Source organism: Cupressus sempervirens, chromosome 3, assembly GCF_028749045.1.
Source record: "Cupressus sempervirens isolate cs-2001-9-10 chromosome 3, ASM2874904v1, whole genome shotgun sequence".
NCBI classification, from domain to species: Eukaryota; Viridiplantae; Streptophyta; class Pinopsida; order Cupressales; family Cupressaceae; genus Cupressus; species Cupressus sempervirens.
In genome coordinates this window covers 108,407,925-108,414,365 of record NC_143120.1, presented here as the reverse complement: position 1 = coordinate 108,414,365, position 6,441 = coordinate 108,407,925, and positions in this window count along the sequence as shown.

The following is a 6,441-nucleotide window of genomic DNA, read 5'->3' as shown; positions in this document are numbered from 1 at the left end:
TCCAAAATCCTCCCAAGCTTCCAAAATACTCTTTGAGTTTGATCCACCAATTTTGCTTTCCAAAACTTGTGTATACTAAAATAACCAAAATTCTCTAATAAAGAAAACCTAATCCTACCTAGGGTTTCTAATCTTTTCATTTTATATAAAGCAATTCAACTTAAATTGAATATTAAATAATTTATTAATTAATTGTTTCATGCACACTTAAAGTACTTTCTTAATGAAATATTGCTTAATTTTTTTCCCAGTTTATTTATTTGTACAAAGCACTTTTAATAACATAATTATTATTTGAATTAATAATAGAATTTATAGTTCACCAGTCATGTGAAACTCTAATTTACTATTATTAATTAAATAATTACAAACAAAACATCACTTTATCTTTAATAATTAATTACAATTTTCAACTTTTATATTTAGACCTTTGTTTAAGTATTTTCAATTAAATGTACATATTTAATTAATTTCTAATCAATTATATATTATTATATTTTAATGTTCTATTTTAATTCGACTATTATTTAATTATCCATGTATATCATATGATTAACCAAATCCATAATTAAGTCATTTACTCATTAAAACACATCACCAATCCACATAAATGTGCATAAGAAAGACATACCGATCCAAAGTCAAACAACATGTAGAAGGATAGACTCATGCTTTTGGATGGTAGTCAGTCAGGTACATGTCCTCCTTCCCAAGACAATAATTAGGCTTATGTTGGAATTCAAACCTAAATATTATCTCCCCTCTCTTACTATTGAATTATTGTAGTGGGGCATGCCCATCCTAACAATTCAAGGAAGTCAATGTTTGGTACCTGCAAACATGCATAAAAGTCAAGTATTTACAAATACATATCTAACTAAGTAGGTGATAGAGAGGAGTGGTAAATCATGTAGATCTCAATTTGTAGGTGACTAAGATTCCCTCCCTTAACCATATCAAGCACGCCAAACAAAAATGTAAAACAAACACCCACACCATACATGTGCACGTATGAGGTAAGCACAATCAGTAAATCACGAGAATAAATAACATTACATTTTAACACAAGAATCTTGTTATCGTGAAGATAATAGTAAACATCATCTAAAGATACATAATACGACATCATCATAAAAGTAACTCTAAGTACTGACCAAGAGAACATAAAGTTTCATCATTACAAATGCAACCATAATCATCAAATAAAAACATGTAATGTATCAACGATGAAATCAATCCTAATATATAATCCAAACATAAGGTAATAGGTCAAGTATAGAATCAAACATCTTTAAACAACTAACACATACATAAAAACTTGCCTCAAAGAGTTTGGCAATTAAAAATGAAAAGTAAACTATGGATGTGTATTGCATCAACTCCCCTGGAAAGAAGCTTACCCTTGGAAGTCGACTACTACAACTAGGGTATCTAAAAGTCAAGATACATTATCTGCCATTTCATACAAAAAGGGTCATACAAGAAACCAATACAAACAAGTTGGCTAAATATACACCTCTAGTCACTAAGAGAAATGTGATTCTTGTTTAAGCATAAACTAAAAACCATATTCATCCAACATTCATCTCTTTAAGAGCTCCTTACCTAGATCTAGATTCATATTCCGTAAACATCCCAAAATTTATTTCTACTTTGAATAATAAGTTAAATATTTCATGCAACCCTAGTTGATGCAACACCCACACAAATCAATGATATCTCAAAATCCATCAAAAGCATAAGGACATAATGCATAGTCATAAAAAGAGAGTCTAAAACAAAAGTTCTATGAATCTAAGTTTTAATGCAAAAAAATTATTGTCTCCAATTTTGTTGTCTTAGTTTTATTTGGTTAAGTCTTCTTGCTTATTCTTGTTGCATGTTTGACTAATTTTTATCTAACTAGCACACAATATTCCAAGAGTTTCCAGTGTAGAAACTTGAGTTTTGATACCACATGTAACACCCTACTAGGGAACCCAAGAGAAGTTAACCTATTATGTAACAATGTTTACCAAACATTTTTTTCTTAAAAGTTTATACAACATCAAGATAGAAACGTGGAAGCAATAAAAACACATACACATAAGAAATGCAATAATAATTTCCATTTCTCAAGGGTTCCTTATGTTGAATCACGTATGAATAACTATTATTAATTAGGTTTAACCATAAGTATGATGTCCACATCCATAAATGAATAAAAATATATATAAACTCATAGTGAATACATAAGCACAAATAATACGATGAAGTGCATCCAAATAAACAACATCCACTGCACATGTCGGAAGGTATGTAACAATAAACCAAATACAACACATCATCTCATACGATCTCAAGATACCAATAAATGATCCATAGGTACAACATCTAAATAGAAAGTCTCCAAGATATAAGAAGAATTGTACAACTACAATAATGGAATATCCAATATTGGTGCAAATTTATGGGGAACCCCAATAGTAAGAGAATCACTACCTCCCGACCCCATGGTAATCTAATCAAACCCACTCCCACCATGTTGGGGAGATAATGTATGATCCATACATGGATATCAAATCATAGAAACAATTCTTAGGAAAATGATCTTGAAAGCTCTCTCGACCTCAAGGGTAACACAAACTACTAATAAAGAAAAGAACAAATATCAAAATATCAATTGACCAAAAACAAAAACCACATACCAAATCCACAACTAGATACAAATCTCCACAATAAATACCAACACCAATGAAGAACAAGCACTAAAAGAATGTCAACTTCTAAATCAAATACCAATCATCAAAAGAATAACAATCCATGAATCAATGACAACCATCAATAAGTACCAACCACCAATAATAAATAACACCCAACAATAAGTAAAACCAACTAGAGCCAAACACAAAAACTAAAAAGAGACTTAGGCTACATTTTCAAGAATTTCACCACATGGTCAAACTACTCGAGTTAACATGGATTAGTCTCTCACTAGACCACGAGCCCTCAAGCACTAAGTTATCTTGGACTAGTAACTATGGACCTTAGACCCTCAATGTGACCCATGCATAATCATAATACATTGTCATGAAGACAAGGAACACTAGTCATACCTCTCACTAGGCATCATCCCATTCCCATCCTTACCTTATACAAGCACTCAAGGAATAAGAGACTCACAAAATGCCTTTTGAATCAAAATTCCTGAATAACCCTCGAGCATTTCCTCCAAGATATTATTCGTGCAAGAAATGTCAGAGGCTCGACCAGAAAAGGGTAAAGTTGTTTCATCCCCTTTCCTTCTAGTTTAGTAAAATCTCCTTTCTTAATTAGTAAGATGCATACTCCTATTGTGAGGAATTTATTTGATGCCAAAGCTCTAAAATCAGCCTTAGAGGTCCTGGCCACACTCTCTTGGCTAGAACAAACAATAGAGAATATGAGGAAGCGAGTAGAGGATAGTGCTCCCCCAAGGACTTGGTGACTCAAGTAGTCAGGCACCCTCCTTTAAGTCTAAGAGAGATAAGTAGCCTGGCATGTCGGAAATCCTTGGACAAAATCATAAATATAAGGCATGTAATTATGGAGATAACTCAAGCTAGGTCCACATATTGACTAAGAGAGCTCAAACTAGCCAATATTGACATTAACAAGATTGACATAGGCCCCCCTCAGCATGATAGAACCATCAAAATGTGGATGTTCACCAAAAAAAAAGTGGCAGAGGAATTAGAATGCCTAAAAATAGATTAAGTAAGATTGGTAGCTACAATTATCTAGCTCTCAAATTATATCAGAGAATTCTTATTCCACTCTTTGGTTAGTCAGGAAGTTCTTCTTTGAGTATCTTTGATACTTCAACAAATGGAAATAAACAACTGGTCTCTTAGTTGCAAGAAGATAGACACTTAGTCCCGATTTGTAGGGACTGGGTGTATAACTTAAAGGTAAGAGGAATGGCTCTAATTGGCTAACTGGTAAATTGCTATAAGGAATTATCTAAACTAAATGACATCATCTAAGTCAATATTGATCTAGTTGAAGAGGAAGAAGATCAAAATTGGAAAATCATATAGCTCATTAAGGAAGTAATGAAAATGAGGCCAAAAAGCAATCAAACTAAAGATCCCAAAGTCCACTAATGAAACTCTACCAAATTGGTTCTTCTCACTATACTTGAAGAGGGAAAGTGCTACCAAAAACCAAAAACCTTGAAGAATTTAAGGAAGTTGACAGACAAGGATAAGAAGGAGCTCTAATAATTGGAGAAATAATTCATTGTTGTACATTGTTCCTTGCATAAAGGGAGTTGAAAGGATGTAATGGACATAAAAAAAAATGAAGAGCTTGTATCAATAGTATATTGACATGCTGACCAGTCCAACAGTGTACTAAGCTTCTGAGCTGTAACAACTTGCCATTTTGGATGCCATGTTAGCAATCCCCAGCATTGAGATACAAAATTTTCTTGATAAGATTCATGACATGCAAGAGAGCTACATCCATTGGATGGTGAGGAGTGACAATGTATCATTACCTGATAATGAAGATATCTCACAAGTTTTGACAACTACGGGGGAGTACAAGAAGAGTCAAAGTCAAAACAAGGGAGGTGAAAAGTCAACATAAAAGCCAAATGATTAAGATTCTCCTTCTATTTTTGAAATGAATGTAATCATTGCTTGACAAGTGTTAACAACATTTGATTTTTTGCCTGGAATCTCGAAAGGTGTAATGACCAAGAGAACCCATTGTAATGAACCATATAAACTCTTTTTGAAGATAATGAAAAGGATCGACAATTTTGGGTTTCAATCTTTCCCTTGTTATTGAGACAACTGTGTGAGACTCAAAGATTAATTTAGAATTTTTGTTTATTATATGGAATGTTGGAATTGATCAGTAGAAGAATTCACATTTCTGGATAGTTGCAAAATAATTTCATGTCATGTAAACAAGGCTTTATGTATCTGAAATTATTAGGTCAATCTTAGAATTGAATCTTTGCGACTACTTGGATTTCCTTCTCTATTTGTTATTTCATTAAAATCAATGAGTGTGGATTTGTAGTTGTGGTTATAACTATATTTTTTGTAATGTTTTAAAGTTGATCGAAGATACTAAAACACAAATTTGCAAATTTTTTTCGAAGACTTAATCATAGATAACGAGTTTTCTATAGTGACAAAAATTCTTTGGAAGCCTCTTATACTCTCAAGTAAAGAACATATCCACTCTAGATTTGGATATTAAATCACTGTGAATTTAGAGAGTAGATTATTGCTATCATGTTAAGCATAATCTCCTCAACTATTGATTAATTGGTTGAAGTAGAGAGTTATAATACTGATAATAATTAAGTCCCAAGTTAACCAACAAGTTATGCCAATCAACCATTTATAGTGTTTGATAATCTTTATAAAATATTAAATAATTGCCTAATTATTAAATTACTTTCTAAATTTGTTTGATATCTATTTTTTTTAAATTTGAAATTTAATAAACTAAAATAAAAATTATTTTATTTAGTTATTTATTAAACTAATAACTTAGGCAATTATCCCTTATTATTAATTCTACTTTAATTTTAGATTTCTTATTTAAATTTCTAGCACTTTTGTTATTTATGCTTATTTAGTTAAATTAAAACAAAATAATAATAATGTTTCTTTTAGTTATACAGAATCAAATAAACTCACCATTTTTCATATAGTTCACCTATTAATCTTGTGCACTAAGGGTTACGATTATGTTTTGGGATTTAGGATTAAGATTATAATTACAAATATGGTTAGGGTTAAGGTTGACACTATTGTTATTATTATCATTAGGATTAGGATCAATGTTTACAATTAAGGTTATGGTTGTAGTTAGGGTTTTGGTTATGGTAGATATTTAGAGTTCAATTAGGATAAGAGTTTGAATTTGTGTCATGCTTAGGTCAAGGATTGAGTTTAGCATTTGTTTTATGATCTTATTTAGGATTATGATTTAATAATTAGGTTAGGGTCAGGGTTGTTTTTTTGATTGGTATTAGGGTCAAGGTTGTTATTAGGGTTTAGGGTTGCAATTATAGTTAGGGTAAGGGTTTGCATAATAGTTAGGGTTACAATTTTGAATATGATTATCTTGAAGGTTAGATTTCGGAATATGGTTAGTTTTATGGTTAATGTTAAGAGTTTTGTTAAAGTTAGGGTAATAATTTAGATTAATGTCATGATTAGGGTTAGAATTGTACTTAGAGATTAGATTATAAATTTATTCATGATTAGGATTATAGTTATAATTATAGTTTAGTGACTGCAATAAGGTTTAAGACTAAGATTTATAATATATAGTCTATCAAATGACTACAATAATTACATAAATATATTAACCAAATTTTCTCCCAAGCTCATCTTCAATATTTTTTGGCTCACACATTGCACCCAATTAATTGATCTCAATTGGTCCCACTCC